This window comes from Alligator sinensis, unplaced genomic scaffold (genome assembly GCF_000455745.1).
Source record: "Alligator sinensis unplaced genomic scaffold, ASM45574v1 scaffold97_1, whole genome shotgun sequence".
In the NCBI taxonomy this organism is placed as follows: Eukaryota; Metazoa; Chordata; order Crocodylia; family Alligatoridae; genus Alligator; species Alligator sinensis.
In genome coordinates, this window is record NW_005841921.1 from 1,664,644 (window position 1) to 1,685,415 (window position 20,772).

Genomic DNA, 20,772 nt, shown 5'->3' on the forward strand with positions numbered 1-20,772 from the left:
CCTGGAAGGGTGTGGGCAGTGGGGTCCCGCAGGGCTCGGTCCTTGGACCGATACTCTTCAATATCTTCACCCCCTCGTCTAAGTCGCTGATGAAGTGTACTCTGTCCAAGTCCAGGATTCAATCCATCCCCAGAAATATTTAAAATAAAAAAATAGCTTGGCTCAATTCAAACATTTAATTTAACAAAACATGGCAATCTTAGAATCTAGCAAGATTTTTTTTTAATTAAGTTTAATAAACTTTAAAAAATTAAAAGTACTGTTACTTTTTAAAATTAAAAGTTTGTTTTTTAGTTCCAAATAATAAAAACCGAACTTTTAATTTTAAAAAGTCCCAGATGGGCTTTGGCTTCTATGACCACAGGATGCTGGTCCAAGAAGAAAGATTGCTTGGAAGAGACAGAAGCCACCTGATGAAGAGAGAACAGAGCATGTCTGAGGCGGAGAGGTATCCAGGACAGCTCGTTGTACTTTAAAGAAACCTTACTGAGGACACAGGAACAAACCATCCTGATGTACAGGAAGACTAGCAAGTATGGCAGAAGACCAGCTTGGCTTAGCAGGAAATTATTCAGTAAGCTAAATCACAAAAAGGAAGCTTATAATAAGTGAGATCTTGGACAAACAATGAGGGAGAAGTATAAAAGTACTGTTTGGGTATGCAGGGATGAAGTCAGAAAGGCCAAAGCACAATGGGAGTTGCAGCTAGCAAGGGATGTAAAGGAGAGCAAGAAGAGTTTCCACAAGTATGTCAGTAGCAAGAGGAGTAGCAGGGAAAGTGTGGGTCCCTTATTCAATGGTGGAAGCAACATAGTGACAGAGGATGCAGAAAAGACTGAAGTGCTCAATGCCTTTTTCACCTCAGTCTTCATAGGCAAGGTCAGCTCCCAGACTACTGCACTTGGCAGCACAGTTTGGGGGAGAAGTGAGCAGCCAAGTGTGGTGAAATAACAGGTTAGGAACTATATAGAAAAGCTGGACATATAGTCCATGGGGCTGGAGGGGATACACCTGAGGGTGCTTAGAGAGTTGGCCCATGTGACTGCAGAGCCATCATCTTTGAAAACTCATGGTGATTGGGAGAGGTCCTGGATGACTGGAAAAGGGCAAACAGTGCCTATATTTAAGAAAGGGAAAATTCAGGGAACTACAGACCAGTCAGCCTCACCTCAATCCATGGAAAAATCATGAAGAAGATCCCCAAGCAATCCATTTCTAAGCACTTAGGGGAGAAGGAGGTGATTAGGAACAGTCAACATGTATTCAGCAAAGGCAACTCATGCCTGACCAACCTGATTGCCTTCTATGATGAGATAACTGGCTCTGTGGATGAGGGGAAACCACTAGATGTGGTACATCTTGATTTTAGCAAGGCTTTTGATACAGTCTCCCACAACATTCTCACAGGCAAGCTAAGGAAGTACGAGATAGATTAATGGACTGTAAGGTGGAAAGAAAAGTGGCTGGAGTATTGGGCTTAGGGGACAGTAATCAATGGCTCAATGTCTAGTTGGCAGCTGGTGTCAAATGAAGTGCCCCAGGTTGGTCTTAGAGCTGGTTTTGTTCTATATTTTCATCTACAACCTGGAAGATGGCATAGAGTGCATGCTCAGCAAGTATTCAAATGACACCAAACTGGGGGGAATAGTAGATATGCTGGAGGGTAGGATTAGGATTCAGAGAGACCTAGACAAACTGGAAGACTGAAGACCAAAAGAAATCTGATTCAATTCAACAAAGAAAAATGGATTGGACTTGATGATCTGTTAAGGTCCCTTCTGACCCAAACATCTATGAATCTACGGAAGTACAAAGTCCTGCACTTAGGATAGAACAATCCCATGCACTGGTACAGGCTGGGGACTGCCTGGCTGGGCAGCAGTTCTGCAGAAAAGCACCTGGGAGTTACAGTGGACAACACACTGAATATGAGCCAACAGTGTGCCCTTGCTGCCAAGAAGGCTCATGGCATTCTGGGTTGCTTTGGTAGGAGTGTTGCCAGTAGGTCAAGGGACATGATTGTTCCCCTCTATTCAGCACTCATGAGGCCATATCTGGAGTACTGTGTTCAGTTTTGGGTCACCCACTACAGAAGGGTTGTGGACAAATTGGAGAGAGTCCAGCAGAGGGTAACAAAAATGATGAGGGGGCTGGGGCACATGATTTCGGAGGAGAGTATGAGGGAACTGGGCTTATTTAGTCTAGAAAAGAGGAGACAGAGGGGATTTAATGGAAGCCTTTAACTACCTGAAGTGGGGTTTGAAAGAGGATGGAGCTAGACTGTTTTCAGTGGTTGCTGATGACAGAACAAGGAGCAACGGTCTCAAGTTGCAGCAAAGGAAGTTTAGGTTAGATGTTAGGAAACATTTACTCACTAGGAGATAGTAAAACACTGTAACAGGTTACTATCACAGGCTCATTGCCACAGGGGTGGCCATGATCCTCCGTACTGGCCTTACTGCTCCAGCCAGGCTTTAATGCCACTCACTAGATTATTTTCCTACTATGTCTTGCTCTTAAATATTATACGTTGATTCAGGGAGGCTGCCAACAGGCTTTAGAGTAAGCCCTAAGACCAGTAAGTTCCCACTGGGTCTCTCCTGACACCCCTCTAGCCTCAATCCAGCCCTCTGGCTTGGTATCTCCCTCTCAGCCTGACTAAGATCCAGTAGGGCAACAAGAACCTTAAGGGCAAATTGTGCGGCTCCTTCACTTCCCCTATACTGCACCCCAAGCCTCAGAGGTGTTCTCTCTCATTGATGTAACTATTTATATACTTGGCCTCCTTGGGCCCTCGGACCCCCTGGTCTCTTATTTGGTCTTCCCCTGCACTCTTGGATCCCTGGTCCCACACACAGTCCCTCTTCTGGGCTCTCGGAGCCCCTAGTCCACCATGGTCCACTCTGGGACTCTTGGACTTCCTAATCTGGGTCTCAGCTTTTTTTAAGCTCTGGGATCCCTGACTGGGCCCCACCTTCAGTCTGAGGGCTCTTAGGATGCTGGTTCTCTAACTAGGCCTTGGGCCTGCCCCAGCAGGGCTCAAGGCTAAACTACCAGTGTAATTTAAACACAAAAAACATCACTGCCCTCTTGCACCTCAATTCCTTTAGAGATTTAACATAAACAAAGGCCACTTGCTTGTAAACCCAGTCTTTCTCAGTCCAAGGCACTTTCCTCTGTTCCCAGGCCTGCAGCATTGTTCAGCCAAAATCCTGGTCCCTTCAGGAGCCCTGCTGCCCTTAAAAAGTTCTTCCCAGAGCCACCCATCCTAGCCTTCAAACAAGCACCGAACCTCACTAACCTCATTACCAGAAGCAAACTTCCTTAAGCCCAGAACACACCAAAAGGATCCAGACCGTGCCATGACAAGAAATGCAAAACCTGCCAACACATCTCCACCATCACTACACCCCACAACCGAGCCATCAGCATTTCTGGATCTTACAGCTGCACCTCCAGAAATGTAATATATCTCATCCAATACACCAAATGCCCTGATGGTAAATACGTAGGAGAGACCAAACAACAACTGCGCACCAGAATGAACGCACACCGGAAATCTATCAAAGACAGAAATACCCAATTACCTGTGGGGGAACATTTCTCACAAGAAAACCACTCTCTCTCCAATCTCTCAGTCCTGATCCTCAAAGGAAACTTACAAAACACTTCCCAGAGACGAGCCTATGAACTCCACTTCATCAGCCTTCTGGATACTAAAAATCATGGACTAAATATAGACATTGGATTTATGACACATTATAACCTGCCTGACATCTGACTCCCCAGGTATCTCTCCACTTTCATCCCCCTTTTCAGTCCCTGCCCCCCGCCTGTCTCTCACCCATTGACTCCTCAATCTACATTTTCACTGACTACCTGTCTTGTATGCATACCAGCCCAGCCGCTGCCTTCTTTACTTTTCATTCTATCCAGGAAGAGCACACACCAACTGCAGAAACTTCCTTAGCCTGACGAAGGGTTTTTGAACCTGAAAGCTTGCTTAATAACTATTCTCCAACCATTTGGGTTGGTCTAATAAAAGATATCAGATTCACCCAAGGAACCTTGTCTGTTTAGCTGCAATATACTTCAGTGGGAATTGAGGGCACTTGAGACCTTGCATAATTACATGTATAATACTCTTTGAACTCTGACTGTATAAATTAACAGCTGGGATTATAAAATCTAGGAAAAAAAGCTAGACGAATCCTAGTTGAAGAAAAAAAAATTAAGATAGGCATACGGGGAAAAAATGAGCCAGTCCTCCATTTTTGTTATATAGAGTAGAAGCATGATCACCAGATAAATTGAAATGCAATAATTTAGAAGCATTCAAATGAAGAACTACTGTGTGTCGGGTACAATCAGCCTGTGGTGCTCATCTCCTCACTACGTCACTGAAGGTCACATTGCGGCTGGATTTGTAAATGATTTATATAATTTTATGACCATTATTAAGAATTAAAGTTAGACAGGCTAAAAAAGAAGCATAACCACATTTCATGCCACAAAACATAAGATCATTATCAATCAGGAACATGATGGATAGCAAGAAATTTTTTCTCATGCATCACTGCATGGGCAAGCTCATTTGTCTTCCTTTAAAAATACCTGCTACTGGCCATTATCAAATCTGTATGCTCACCTGCCTCAGTAAAAGCAGTTGTATAAAATAGCTATTGTAAATACACAGTAAAAGTCAAATGATTTAACAAACCTATTTGATATGATAGGCATACCAAACCTATCTTATTATGTAATGTTTAATTTTATATATATAACAATGGATTTGGGCATGCGGTTTATTTATAAAATGGTATTACAACAAGTGACAATTGCCTTGATTGCTATGAAAGCAGTTTCAATAATTTTGTTAACTTTACAGATGAGACCTCAAGCTTAAATGCACATTTACCAAGCTAGTACTACAAAGGACTGTTTGTAGCACCCATAAATAACACTGCCTCTGGCTCTTCTCAGAACTCTCAAAGAGGAGGAGCTTGGATTATGTTATTCATAACCTTTTTATCTCACCTGAAATGCTGCAAGAGGAGGGCATTGAAGCTGATGTTCTCTTCCTAAAACACTGGACTTCCCGGAATTATTTTTTATTGAAAAATCAATTTATATGTGGCAACAATTGCGATTCAGTGGTGAAAACTTAATGTCTTTAAAACAAACTAAGCAATTATACCACAGGACAAGATTCAATGTGGACAGAACTCAATGTGTCAAACTTCACACTATTTTCTTAAAAGCCTTTCTTTTAGGCTAAGTACAGACAGTCAAAAAGCCCAAGGCTGAATCAATTCAACCTTTGCAGGTTAGTCTAAACTGTGTAGATTGAACCAATAAGCAAGTAAACAGACATTCACTTTTGATTCTGAAAATGCAGCCACATGCCTGCAGTGGACAGAAGCTGGGGGCGCTAGATCATGCCTCCTTGTTTCACTAAAGCACACAGCTTGGGCCAAGGGTAGCCCAGCCAACCTGTGAGGGGGGTGTATCAGGGGAGGTGCAAAGCATCCAGAGATGCTGAGGGGACTGAGTTTTAACTTGAATCTGGAGGGGATCTGGGACAGAAGTTCAATAAACTGATTTGACCTAAATCAGTTAAATGATACTACATCCATCCATGTTCATCTTAAACCAGTTTTGGCCATTTGAAAGTGGTTTTTATGCACTGAACTTGTGTTGTGTTACAGATTTGAACTGGTTTCTGATTGCTTATACTAGTTTATGTGTAATTTCTGTCCCTAGCCTTACTCGAGATGGAACTGAAATAGTTGTCAGACTTATCTTAAATCTCCACCACTGCTTCACACATTTCAATTTCTAGATATGGGTTTAGAAAAAATTAAATCACACCTTTTTTCTCCATATAACCAATTATGCCAACAATGAAAAGTCATAGTGAATGTTCTTGCATTGAATATCTTGTCATGTGGCATCTTGAAGTAGAAGCACCATACCAAACAAACTTAAAACACATACTGTTCTCTGGTGAAACTTCAGACATACTGTGGGGACAGATAAAGCAGCAAAAACCATTACAGATTAAAAGAAATACAAAACTATATATGCCAATATCCTGCTGTTAAAGAAAAAACAGGTCAAATCCCATAGCACTTAATCAGCTTTTACTCATACCAAGTTCTCATTAACTGTGGCACGTGGAGGAGGGTTAAGTCTGTTGCTGTTGTTGAAAGTACAGGGAAGAGAAAAAACTGCTCAGTTCAATGAAAATATTGTCCAACATTCAGAGAATGTTGAACTCTCTCAAGTTCATAAAGAAAAGATAACCTACTCTGCTAACAGTTCTCTCTTTCTTTTATGGACAAGATGTTTTTCTAACTACATGCCTCTTTGTCAATATACATATTGTTAGGAGCACTTGATTTGTGTAGTGCCTCACTACTAGCTCTCCCAAACCTTCTTCTTTAATGAACAGGAGCTTTCTAGTTGGAATTCTCTGCTTCAGGAGATACTGTCATAATAGGTTTACCAGGTTTTATGAGGAAAAAAACCCCAATAAAATCTGGTTGAATTTTTTAGACCTCGTCAAAACACCTTTACTGAAATCACAAAGCTTTGTGGAGATTGATCCTTGCCATAACCTATTAACAGTAACCTTGGGCATTTGTTCGTCTCCTATAGATCACTGAGGTGAGAGCCATTCTGAATGATTCCTGTGTCTAAAGGGTTGATGTTGGTGCACTTCAGACCTGTTTATGTTCATCTTAATCCCCCCTACCCACATGTTACTTAAGAGTGCCATTTTCCCTTGTTTCTAGGGAGCAAAATGACAGGTCATAGAAACTGAATAATAATGTTGGAAACGGGAATAATTTCAGTCATGTGCATTAAATCCATCCTAAAAATTTATACTTTGAAGTTTTTGTAAAGTAAAACAACCCACCATAACAACAACAACAACTATTTTCCCATCCTTTGTAAACTCTGGAACAGCAATCATCTCTTATTATATATTAACAGTACTTAGTGCAACATGACCCGAGTTCCTGTTGAAGTTTCTAGGCACCACCATAATGCAAGTAGTTAATCTGAGTGCTATTTCCAGTAACTGAGTAAAACTCCAGGTAAAACAAACACTCAACAGCATGCATAAAATACACAACGGAGTATTTAGTACAAATACAGAATATCTGCCAGTACAGGTTCTTAGCCAGTTAAAATTTATTTTTTACTTAAGCCTTCAGCAAAAAGTACAATTCTTCCAGTATTTTCGTGATCATTGGAGATACTGCACCATTTGTAAACTAATATAGATTGTTGCCTCCAAGGTTGCCTCTTCAACCTTGTTTGAAGACACACTTACAGGACCATAATTAACATACCTGGAGAAGAATGCTTGTAGTTTGTTCTCTCTCAAGTTTTCACTCAGTTTTTGCTGCTTCAGGTTAAGTGTTAACCTGCAAGTAGAATAATAGTAGTTAAAATTATTTATGAGGAGGGGTAAAGTAACTGCCTCAGTTTATTTATGCATACTAGAGACACTGATTTTAGCGTTACACTTTTCTGTTTTTCTCATAATATTCATACAAAAAATAAGCTAACTTGCACATATTATTATAGTAGCTATGTATAAAAGTGAGCCATACTCAACCAAATCTAAGATGCATCTCAACACACTTGTGGTAACTGCATATGAATAAGGAATCCAATCTGCGCTGGCAATTTTTAATACACAATCGTGTTAACCTAGCTTTGCAAATCAGCCTCCTAATATGTTCTTGTTCTTCAATTTAATTTGGGTTTAATGGTTCATCCTGTTCCAAAAACAAAACAAAACTCACTTTTCACCAACCAGGATTTAGTTAGGTGCTTCTAAAATCAATTATTTAAAAGGATGCCAAACCATAGTAGAACAATACTGAGATTTGTTTAAAAATCTTTTGAGTATGGAGCCATGTTTTAAGATTTAAATGTGCATCAGTTATAAAAAAAAACAAAATAAGTTTCATTGTCAAATAGGCAGAGCGTTAAATTTTGCTACATATGCCAGACAGACAATTGATGTTGCCCTCTTATTACTAATAGGAATGGAATTTTGCCAGTAATGGATATACTCTAGCAACAAAGCTAAAAGAGAACAGGTCTTTAATTTTGTTGCAATGAAGTTCTAAAGATTAATTCTAGAAAAGCCTTCCAGAATTTGTCATCCTGTAAGTGAACAGAGGAGTCATCTTTATTTGGAATGGAAATTGTTCATGTTATTCAAAATATTGGTTCTCAAAAACTAGAAAAATTTGGGGAAACATATTTTTTCCTTTACAGCAAATGGAAGGAATATAATACAATATATATGAAAAGTTCAGCTACAGGAGGAAAAGAAAGGGAGAATGAGCACCTCTCTAATAATGAAAAAATGCTAAGGAATTATTTTTTAAGGGATTATTCACACTTAACTGTCAATAAATACCAAGACATGTTAAAGAAAGCATTAATTTATTGTAAAATAGCTTGCAATCTGAATTATATAGTATTCTAACAAGAAATTTAAATAACTGAAGTGAATGATACTCATGGTTTGTGTTATATTCTGCAAAGTCTCATTATGTTTCACATAGTAAGAAAAATGTTGATTAAAAAAACTTACATGATGAAAATACCTGAATCACTGAGACCTCCATCACATCTTTCACTAAGTGTAAATAATGGGGCTCTACATGTGTGTGAGAGACATGGAATCTACCAACTCTAAAGTAAGGGCAAACAGGGGGCTAAAAGCACATCATCTCTGCAGTTACTCATCCCAACTTACTGGCTGGAATAGCAGCCTCATGGCATCTCCTCTGCAGGAATTTTGGACAGTAGTATAACTAAGATGGGACAACTGTTGTAGCAGCCAGAGTAGGGGGTGGGGGGTTGAGGCGAAGGGTGAGAGGACAGAAAAATTATAGCTGCCACAGCAGTTGCTGGCAACATCAACAACCAGAGGTCACTGCTGCCCCCATGTATTGCTGCTGCCCCGGGCACCCAGTTGCCTTGTTACGTCTCTGATTTTGGACCTTGGGTAAAATGCTGCAGAGTACTGATGCCTCAGTAGGACCAAGTGCTCTCTGTGCCCAATGATTTCAAACACTTGAGCACTTACTTCCACTAAATCCATATAAATTTCTAAGGTTTAGAATGTTGGCACCAGTCCCTCCCACGAAAGTCAAAACTTACATTGACTAATGGGAACAAGAACAAATTCTGTAACTCTCCCTGTTAATGTAACGTTCTTCAGTACTTAATTCTTGGCTCTGGGGATGCAGTGTGTAAGGGTACAACTCTGCAGCTCCTACTAATGCTCAGTACTTCTATTGAATTTCATCAGATAACTATGGGCAAACACAGCGGGATGAGTAAGAGTTACAGAACTGGGTCTACACTAAACAGAAAAGTTTGAGTAAATATATAGCATACACTACACCATCCTAGAATACTAACAATTATGGAACAAAAGAAATTCCAGCCTAAGAAGCCAGACTTCTGATATTCTCCAGGTTCTTTGGTGGAATGTTTGCCAGACAATAACATTATACCTTGTTTACTTGAGGTGAGATTGTCCTACCCATCCATGAAACTTGTCAAATAAAGAGTGTATATAATATACATATAGCTAAGTGCAGGAAAATGTAGGTTATTTTCCAGAGGAACTCTTGGACTAGCTCCTCTAGCTGGATTTTCAAGTCTCCTATAGACTTCAAAAGAAACCAAAGAATTCCCTTTCGGACCATAGGATCTTAGCATTCTTTCCTTGCAAGGGGAAAGCAAAACAAATACATAAAATTCAGGCATAAATGGAACCCCCCCCCCCAAAATAAACATGCTTTGAATCACATGCAAGAGACCTTAAAAAAACACCACCAAAAAACAAAAACAGAGTTCTCCAAGTTTCTAATTTAATGTTACTGAAAGAGATTAAGATATGAACCAATTTACTTGAATAGTATAACTAATGGTGCTCAATCTCCCACCCACGCACATAATCTAACCAGCAGGACCACACCATCCAGCCAGCAGGGCTCCCCACGGGTCTGGTAATTTGGAAGTGGAGGACCCATGGCAGCATTAACTGTTGTGGTTCTCATGGTGTCACTCCATGGACAGATCCAACACATGAGGATGGACCAGCATGTGGCACTCCTCCACAGCCAAATCCAGCATTTCAACCCCATGCTGGATCTGACCCATGGACAAACCTGATACATGGACCAGCCTCATGCCACTGATCACACCCACAGAGGTTGAGCACCACTGGTGTAAACCAAGCAGCAACTTTTGCTTCTTCTAACACCAATTGTGTAACTACTAGTAACTTTTCACACATTAGTGAAAAGCTTTGTTTAAATGAAAAAAAGATTTGATAGTCTTAAAAAAAATAAAAACAAAAATAATGGAATAGAATACCTTTTCAGCTCCAGACCATGTTTTATCTTTCAGTCACCAAAGCCTCTTTGGCTTCAGCAAAGATATCTGCTTACGTCAGAGTTTCCCAAACCTTCTGGTTTACACTCCACTGTGGTAAAGCCTGGGACTCTCACATATTCCTAATTCACATTGTAACAGGGACTCAAGCAGAAGCCCCGTTACTTCGGCTAACCCTTGGAGAAGTGACCTCCGAATGCATCCTGCCAGGTGGAGAGGATTTCACACCTGGAAAGAGGTTGGATGATTAGCCTGTGAAAACCAGGGATAAAACCAGCAGCAGGACATTTACAGATCGTGTTTGGGCACCAGAAAAGGAACACGGGGATAATCGAGACCCTAGAGAGAGATAAAAACGGAAAGAAGTCTAACCTGTGACTGGGAAGGATGTTGGGCGCTCCGGACTACCTGAAGATTCAACAGATCAGATCCTGACGAACACTGATACAAAGAATCATGCTGCTGTGGTGAGTCTGGAGAGACGCTGAGGTGGCGGGAACAGGCTTGGCAGAGAGCCAAATAAAAGACTGTGTGTGCGGGGAAATAGAGCTTCCAATAAGTCCCTGACCCCACTGGGACAACAACTGTTTAGGAAGTAATCAGAACTGTGGAGGAGCTGCAGGGAACCGCTCCCGGCACGAGCTGGGGACGAGAGTGAAAGACACGGGGATCGCATTATGCTAATGAGGCAATTAGTGGTTTAGATTAGTTTAAACAAAGTATCGCCAAAAGTTTCAGTTCAGGGTTTTTCTCACTTTCAAGTCAACTACCTTTGCCAATGAAGTAATTGGCAAGGCTACTGTTACTATATCCTCTACTTTAAAAAATAAACCTATGATTTGAGCACGTAACATCTGGGTTCTATTCTTTGATCACAGGCTTTAACAACTTACTGATCTCCTTCCTTTTCTTATTAAATTTAACTTGTGGCAGGAAAGTACAGGAAGAACAAGAAGATATTACCCAACACATTCCCACAGGTCACTGCAGCTTTCCTCACCACCAATTGTCATGGATTTCCTGTGCCAGCAGCAGTTGAAGTTGGGTGGAAGCAGCAGCAGTACAAGAGTGGCTGAAATTGATGAATGAACAGGGGCAGCAGACAGGGGAAGCAGTGTGCTGGGAGCAAGAGGAGGAAAGGGAAGGGGAAGAGGAAGGCATGAGGCACCAGACACTGCCCTGGGAAAGTAAGTGATCCAGGGGTGCCTGTGTACTTGGCTTGCTGAGTGTTTGTTTGGTAGGCTGTGTGGGTTTTGGACATGTGCTCTGAGAAGCTGAGAGTGTTGCTAGCTGAGTGATTGCTGCCTATGCCTAACAAAGGTCCCAGTGGGGGTGAAGCCAATCCATGCCCTGCGAGGTATAAAAGAAGACTCCCTGAATGAGCAGGGAGAGTGCAAATGGGGGAAGCAGTTTGCAAGAGGTTGGCAAATCAGTTTGCCTCCCCCTCCCCACCTTTGAGGGGGAGCCTTTAAGCTTGGTAAGAGCAAGCAGGGAAAAAGGAACCTTTCAGAACCAAGGAACAATAAATGGGCCAGTTTACAGGTGAGTTTGCTAGGGAAGGTGTGCTTGGAAGAAGGGCAGTAAGACAGAGGAGACAGATTAAGAGACCTAAGGAAATGGCTGGAGGATATCGCGATGCCAGAGCCACTACCACTGCCTCTGTTTGCAACTGTGATGTGTCTGTCCAAGCAAGATTGCTAAGAAGAGACAGGATCCACCTGACAAAGAGAGGGAAGAGCATCTCTGCAGACAGGCTTGCTAACCTAGTGAGGAGGGATTTAAACCAGGTTCTCCAGGGGATGGAGACTAAAGCTCTGAGGTAAGTGGGGAAGTGGGTTACCTGGAGGAAGCACAAGCTGGAGTAGGCAACAGGGAGGCCTTCTCATTCTTCCTGAGAAATCAGGGCAAATTGGCTAGTTACCTTAGGTGCCTGTACACGAATGAACAGAGCCTGGGGAACAGGCAGAAAGAATTGGAAATCCTTGTACAGCCACAGGACTATGACATGCAATAACAGAGACTTGGCAGGATAGGACGCATGACTGAAGCACTGCCACAGATGTATATAAACTGTTCAGGAAGGAGAGGCAGGAGGGAAGAGGAGGAGGAGTTGCATTTTATGTAAAAGAGCCATATGATTGGTTAGAGCTCTGGTATGAAACGGGAGATAGGCTTGTTGAAAGTCTCTCGGTTAGGATCAGCAGGGAGAGCAACAAGGGGCATGTCATGGTGTGGGGTTGCGTCATGTCATGGTGTGGGTCTGCTACAGACCATCAGATGAGGAAGAAGTGGTATATGAGGCTTTCTTCAAACAACTACAGGAAGTTTCCCCATCACAGGACCTGATTCTCAGGGGGGGCTTCAATCACCCTGACATCTGCTGGGAGAACAACACAGCAGTGCTGCAGGCAAACCAGGAAGTTTTTGGACAGTACTGGGGACAACTTCCTGGTGCAAGTGCTGGAGCTCTGTTCTTCTTGACCTGCTGCTCACAAACAGGGAAGATTTGGTGGGGAATCTAGTAGTGGATGGCAACTTGGGCAGGAGCGATCACAAGATCATTGAGTTCAGGATCCTGAGGAAAGGATGGATGGAAAGCAGCTGAGTAAGGACCCTGGACTTCAGAAAAGCAGACTTTGACTTGCTCGGGGAACTCATGGGCAGGATCCCCTGGGAAGCCAGTCTGAGGCAGAGAGGCATCCAGGAGAGCTGGCTGTACTTTAAAGAAACTTTACTGAGGACACAGGAACAAACCATCCCAGTGTGCAGGAAAACTAGCAAGTATGTCAGAATACCACCTTGGCTTAGCAGAGAACTCTTCAGTCAGCTAAATCACAAAAAGGAAGCTTAGAAGAAGTGAGAACTTGGACAAACAATAAGGGATAAGTATAAGAGTATTGTTTAGGCATGCAGGGATGAAGTCAGAAAAGCCAAAGCACGACGGGAGTTGCAACTAGCAAGGGATGTGAAAGAGAAAAAGAAGGGTTTCTACAACTATGTCAGTAACTAGAGGCAGATCAATGAAAGTGTGGGTCCCTTGCTGAAATGGGCAGGCAACGTAGTGACAGAGGGTGCAGAAAAGGCTGAAGTGCTCAATGCCATTTTCACCTCAGTCTTCATAGGCAAGGTCAGCTCCCAGACTACTGTACCTGGCAGCACAGTTTGGGGGAGAAGTGAGCAGCCAACTGTGGTGAAATAACAGGTTAGGAACTACATAGAAAATCTAGACATACACAAGTCCATTCGGCCAGACAGGATGCATCCAAGGGTGCTGAGGGAGTTGGCTGAAGTGATTACAGAGCCACTGGCCATCATCTTTGAAAACTCATGGCAATTGGGAGAGGTCCTAGGTGATTGGGAAAAGGCAAATATAGCGCCCATCTTTAAGAAAGGGAAAAAGGAGGATCTGGGGAACTACTGACCAGTCCCTTAAAAAATAATGGAGTAGTTCCTCAATAAATCCATTTCTAAGCACTTGGGGAAGAAGATGATTAGGATAGGTTAGCATGGATTCACCATGGGCAAGTCATGCCTGACCAAACTGATTGCCTTTGAGGTGACTGTCTCTGTGGATGCAGGGAGACCAGATGATGTGGTCAACCTTGACTTTAGCAAGGCTTTTGATATGGTCTCCCACAACGTTCTCCCAGGCAAACTAAGGAAGTATCGGTTGGATGAATGGACTGTAAGGTGGATAGAAAAAATTTGCTGGATCATCAGGTTCAGAGGGTAGTAATGAATGGCTCAATGTCCAGTTGGCAGATGGCAGTTGGTACCAAGTGGAGTGCCCTAGGGGTTGGCCCTGGGGCCGTTTTTGTTCAATATCTTCAATAAAGACCTGGAAGATGGGATGGACTGCACCCTTAGTAAGCTTTCAGATGACACCAAGCTGTGGGGAGTAGTAAATATTAGGGCTTTGTGAAGCTTCAGTTGCTGATTCGATTTGGAGGAGATTTGGCCCAATTCGGCAGCCAAATCTCCAAATCCGAATCTAATCAGGAGACCCATTAATCTCTCTGAATCTAATCAAAAGCCTCCAATTCAATTTGGAGAGATTTGACAATTTGGCCATAGATACAGCTTTTTGTTTTTTCTATGTACCTATGTAGGCACGGTTTGTGAATGCTGAGGTGGTGGGCCAGATGGAGAGTCCCACAGGAGCATGGGGGGAGCCCCCTGCATGCTCAGCAGCAGCTCAAGAAGTGGACCAAAAGTACTTACAGTCCACTTCCGGGTCCACCGTGGAACACGCAGGGGACCCGCCCCCCTGCCACCCAGCTCAGTGACTGGTGCCTCCTGGTCTGGGGTGGCACCCAGTTTTCCCCCCCCCATGGCCAATCACTGAGCCAGAGGAGTATGGCAGGGGTGGGGTGGGGAGAGGGAGCCCATGCTTGGCAGTGGACCTGGAAGTGGACCAGAAATACTTCCGGTCCACTTCCATGTCCACCACCAAGCGCGTGGGGGACATGCCCCACCTCCCCCGTGCTCCTGTGGGATGCTCCATTTTCAGCATCCACAAGCCGTGCCTGGTACCCCAAGGTATGTAGAAAAAACATAAAGTTGTGTCTATGGCCGAATCTCTGATTCTCTGAATCAGAACTGAATCTTCAGAGTCAGCTGAATCAAATCAGGACAGTGATCTGCATCAGCAAATCGAATCACTGCCCCCCAAATCGGGCTGAATCCAAATTGAATACTGCCTGCTTCATACACCACTAGTAAATATGCTGGAGGATAGGACTAGGTTTCAGAGAGACTTAGACAAAGTGAAGGACTGGACCAAAAGAAATCTCATGAGGTTCAATAAGGACTAGTTCAAAGTCCTGTACTTAGGGTGGAAGAACCCCATGTACCGGTACAGGCTGGGGGCTGACTGGCTAGGCAGAAGCTCTACAGAAATGGACCTGGGAGTTACAGTGGACAAAAAGCTGAATATGAGCCAGCAGTGTGCCCTTGTTGCCAAGAAGGCTAACAGCATACTGGGCTGCATAGGTAGGAGTGTTACCAGCAGGTCAAGGGAAGTGCTTATTCCCCTCTATACAGCAACGGTGAGGCCACATCTGGAGTACTGCGTCTAGTTTTGGGCCCCCCACTATAAAAAAAGATGTGAACAAATTGCAGACAGTCCAGTGGAAGGCAACGATAATGGTTAGGGAGCCAGGGGACATGACTTATGAGAGGCCAAGGGAACTGCGTTTATTTAGTCTTGAGAGGAGAAGACTGAGAGAGGATTCAACAGCAGTCTTCAGCTATCTGAAGGGGGGTTCCAAAGAGGATGGAGCTAAACTGTTTTTAGTGGTGACGGATGACACAACAAGGAGCAATGATCTTAAATTGCAGCAAGGGAGGTTTAGGTTGGATATTAGAAAAAACTCTCACTAGGAGGATGGTGAAGCACTAGAATAGGTTACCTAGAGAGGTGGTGAAATCTCCATCCTTCAAGCTTTTTAAGGCCTGGCTTGACAAAGCCTTGGCTGGAATTATCTAGCTGGGGATGGGTCTGCTTTGAACAGGGGGTTGGACTAGATGTGACCTCCTGAGGTCCCTTCCAACCCAAATTTTCTTTTTTACATTTTGGCTGTTGGTACTAGAATAAGTCATAATGAGATCAGAGTATACAAGGGGATAACTTTTTATGTTATGGGCCCCTGTGACCTGAAGCTCATTTCTTCCCTAAGTTTGGCAATTTTCAGTTCCTCTGCACATCTTTTTAATGTTCAGTATGGATTTATAATTGTTTTAATTTTCCCTATATCTTGCTAATTGATGCTAGGCAAGCTTTCATTCAAAGCATTGCTTTACACACAAATCAAATCCACCATGTTCAGTACTGTAATAATTAATGTACAGAAAAGCCTACATACTTTCATCACAGGTACGTTAGAGCCTATGCAAAAACACCATTAAAACTGATCACCCCACGAACATAACCTACATATCCTTTTACTATTATGATCATGCTAATGCAAAACACTTATATTTTACTCATAGGAAAAAAAGAAGAAAGTCAACAGCTCTTTCTGGGTAACTGACATTTTCAAGGCCTGCAATTAATCATATCACAGGAGCAACCACCAAATGTGCATTACCATTCAATCCAAAAAGGACTGTAATGTTAAAATCTATATTGCCAATGCTAGTTAAATAGAAGGCTTTATTCTCCTGAAAGGACGAAAATAACGTGAAGCTGAATTGCAGTCTAAATTAACATGTGTAAGTCACTTTGATAATCACAGTAGGCATGCTTTACTAGAAAAGCAACTCATTAAACTATAAAAAAAAAAAAAGCCTCCATTTTTCTATATAAAAGAGATTTTGTCTAGCAGTGAAAAGATGCAGCCCTTTGCTTCCAGAATAGGTTTTCAGCTTAATGTATGAGGTGCTAACTGTGTGGCTTTACTACTGCTGAAAGCCTAAAACCCAGTGCAATGAGAAGAGAATCTTTGTTGTAGTCATACCTTTTAAAAACAAAGAGGAAAGGTCAAATTTTTAAGCATTGATGTACTTGGAAGTTGGCAAGTTCAACAAATTTAAATCTTGTCCAAATAGATAATTAACAGATAATTAACAGTAATTTTCAATTCCAATTTTTGTATCTGCATACTGAAACTTAAGTATCTGTATTTATTCACTTCATTCTAACACAGAGCAAAGGCAATCCTTGCTGAAAGGGAAATGAACACCCTTTGCCTACAGATCTAATCAAAGAAAAAGGTCCTTCCAACACAGTCAGTTCTACAGACATATGAACAGTGCTGGGCCAGCACAGTTTCAGGCCTAAAAACAATTCCAAGAATGTAGATTTTTCTCTGAGGAGGAGCAGACTGGAACAGGGAGGCTCTACAGGGGACAGATGGTTGAGGGGCAGCAACATACTGTTAGTGACAGAGAAGAATGAAGAAACAGTTCTACTCCCAGGTCAATCCTTATATTTCTATTAAAAATGTTAAGCAAGAATGACTGACATTCAGTAGGATACTACAGATTTTCCTCTGATAGATAGTAAAATCTGGGAGACCTTTCCAAGAAATATAAAGTATGATTTGGTGTGCTCTCAGCAGTGCTTTTCTCTTACTATTCAATTAAAGAAAGAAATTAAATTTTCTTCTGCTGTGCTGTCTGGCCACATGCTTAATAAAAATAAATAAATAAATAATGGGTGAAAAAATGATCCTGTACAACTTATGCCTTATATAAGCTGTTCGTGACTGGGAAATTATATTTGCTCTCAATAAATTTTCACTTCTTTGGTTAAAAATAGCTAGGATTGCTGAAAGAGAGAGAGAGAAAGAGAGAGGTTTATTAATATTATTTCTCCAGTACATTTTAACATTATATCAATGATTATTTTGTTGAGGCAAAAAGAATGCTGGAATTGTGTTAAAAATAATGTAACAAACACAAGGAACATATATACCTTTTTAATGGAACTTTTCACCTAAATGTCTCTAAATATTTTATAAACTCTGTATTAAGATTCCAACCTGTAAACAGTTACATCCAGCTGTAGTATCAAGTGGAAATAACTATACATCCAGACTCAATCCTTTGCAGAATCAGAATCAAATTGTAAGAAAAATTCAGGATTATCTGAGTCACAATCCAGAGACTTAACCATAAGGTTCAACTCATGGCTCTGCCACAGGCTTCTTGTATTTCTTTAGACAAGCTGCTAAACCATGTGCTTTAGGTTTTAATGTTTGGTTTAATGTTTTGGTTGTATGTTCTGTCACCTCCATTCAAAAGATTAGTCAGGCTTGGCATTATACCTGTAAACAAGGATGGCTGAGGACCTATGTGGTTAGGGTCCTAGGTGGTAATGTACAACAAATACTCACCAATGAAAAAGAAAGGTAAATTTAGGCACCATAACACCTAAACCCACTACATCTTGTGCCTTCCCATTAAATGAGAATAGAAGAAAAATATATAGAGGGAACTAGTTACCAGAAGATATACAGAATTATAGTCCTTTCCCCTTAACTTGTGTTTTTGTTGGGATTAAAAAAAAAAAAAAAAGAGTTAATAAACTGCAAAACTAAGCTAATGGTAGACTTTCCACTTTGTATGCGGGGAAACAGGCACAGAAAATTTAAGTGATTTATCCAAGGTAATACAGCGATTGGGTGATAAACCAAGAATATGATCTATGTCTTGTGTTCTGACTATTAGATTATCTTTTGTGCCCTTAAATGTATGAAGTTCAATTATATTTGGACAAGATTTAAATTTGTTGAACTTGCCAACTTCCAAGTACATCAATGCTTAAAAATGGAGTAGTAAATATTAGGGCTTTGTGAAGCTTCAGTTGCTGATTCGATTTGGAGGAGATTTGGCCCAATTCGGCAGCCAAATCTCCAAATCCGAATCTAATCAGGAGACCCATTAATCTCTCTGAATCTAATCAAAAGCCTCCAATTCAATTTGGAGAGATTTGACAATTTGGCCATAGATACAGCTTTTTGTTTTTTCTATGTACCTATGTAGGCACGGTTTGTGAATGCTGAGGTGGTGGGCCAGATGGAGAGTCCCACAGGAGCATGGGGGGAGCCCCCTGCATGCTCAGCAGCAGCTCAAGAAGTGGACCAAAAGTACTTACAGTCCACTTCCGGGTCCACCGTGGAACACGCAGGGGACCCGCCCCCCTGCCACCCAGCTCAGTGACTGGTGCCTCCTGGTCTGGGGTGGCACCCAGTTTTCCCCCCCCCATGGCCAATCACTGAGCCAGAGGAGTATGGCAGGGGTGGGGTGGGGAGAGGGAGCCCATGCTTGGCAGTGGACCTGGAAGTGGACCAGAAATACTTCCGGTCCACTTCCATGTCCACCACCAAGCGCGTGGGGGACATGCCCCACCTCCCCCGTGCTCCTGTGGGATGCTCCATTTGCCCAACCATCTCAGCATTCACAAGCCGTGCCTGGTACCCCAAGGTATGTAGAAAAAACATAAAGTTGTGTCTATGGCCGAATCTCTGATTCTCTGAATCAGAACTGAATCTTCAGAGTCAGCTGAATCAAATCAGGACAGTGATCTGCATCAGCAAATCGAATCACTGCCCCCCAAATCGGGCTGAATCCAAATTGAATACTGCCTGCTTCATACACCACTAGTAAATATGCTGGAGGATAGGACTAGGTTTCAGAGAGACTTAGACAAAGTGAAGGACTGGACCAAAAGAAATCTCATGAGGTTCAATAAGGACTAGTTCAAAGTCCTGTACTTAGGGTGGAAGAACCCCATGTACCGGTACAGGCTGGGGGCTGACTGGCTAGGCAGAAGCTCTACAGAAATGGACCTGGGAGTTACAGTGGACAAAAAGCTGAATATGAGCCAGCAGTGTGCCCTTGTTGCCAAGAAGGCTAACAGCATACTGGGCTGCATAGGTAGGAGTGTTACCAGCAGGTCAAGGGAAGTGCTTATTCCCCTCTATTCAGCAACGGTGAGGCCACATCTGGAGTACTGCGTCTAGTTTTGGGCCCCCCACTATAAAAAAAGATGTGAACAAATTGCAGACAGTCCAGTGGAAGGCAACGATAATGGTTAGGGAGCCAGGGGACATGACTTATGAGAGGCCAAGGGAACTGCGTTTATTTAGTCTTGAGAGGAGAAGACTGAGAGAGGATTCAACAGCAGTCTTCAGCTATCTGAAGGGGGGTTCCAAAGAGGATGGAGCTAAACTGTTTTTAGTGGTGACGGATGACACAACAAGGAGCAATGATCTTAAATTGCAGCAAGGGAGGTTTAGGTTGGATATTAGAAAAAACTCTCACTAGGAGGATGGTGAAGCACTAGAATAGGTTACCTAGAGAGGTGGTGAAATCTCCATCCTTCAAGCTTTTTAAGGCCTGGCTTGACAAAGCCTTGGCTGGAATTATCTAGCTGGGGATGGGTCTGCTTTGAACAGGGGGTTGGACTAGATGTGACCTCCTGAGGTCCCTTCCAACCCAAATTTTCTTTTTTACATTTTGGCTGTTGGTACTAGAATAAGTCATAATGAGATCAGAGTATACAAGGGGATAACTTTTTATGTTATGGGCCCCTGTGACCTGAAGCTCATTTCTTCCCTAAGTTTGGCAATTTTCAGTTCCTCTGCACATCTTTTTAATGTTCAGTATGGATTTATAATTGTTTTAATTTTCCCTATATCTTGCTAATTGATGCTAGGCAAGCTTTCATTCAAAGCATTGCTTTACACACAAATCAAATCCACCATGTTCAGTACTGTAATAATTAATGTACAGAAAAGCCTACATACTTTCATCACAGGTACGTTAGAGCCTATGCAAAAACACCATTAAAACTGATCACCCCACGAACATAACCTACATATCCTT

General features: G+C 42.3%; 1 protein-coding gene and 1 long non-coding RNA gene across 2 annotated transcripts in view; one reads left to right on the forward strand and one right to left on the reverse strand.

Moving 5' to 3' along the window:
- SMPD3 (sphingomyelin phosphodiesterase 3) overlaps window positions 1–10,469 on the reverse strand; it is a 177,969-nt gene extending 167,500 nt beyond the window's left edge. The window contains exons 1-2 of the mRNA XM_006019063.3: window positions 10,423–10,469; window positions 7,362–7,436 (exon numbers count right to left, since the gene is read on the reverse strand). The gene's annotated coding sequence lies outside the window, so the exon portion shown is untranslated. The remainder of the gene's footprint in view (window positions 1–7,361; window positions 7,437–10,422) is intronic.
- Window positions 10,470–10,749: 280 nt separating this feature from the next.
- On the forward strand, window positions 10,750–16,510 carry LOC102369368. The gene is made up of 3 exons (XR_323276.1): window positions 10,750–10,907; window positions 11,374–11,627; window positions 16,432–16,510. It is a non-coding gene; the product is annotated as an uncharacterized LOC102369368 (long non-coding RNA).
- The last annotated feature ends 4,262 nt before the right edge of the window (window positions 16,511–20,772 follow it).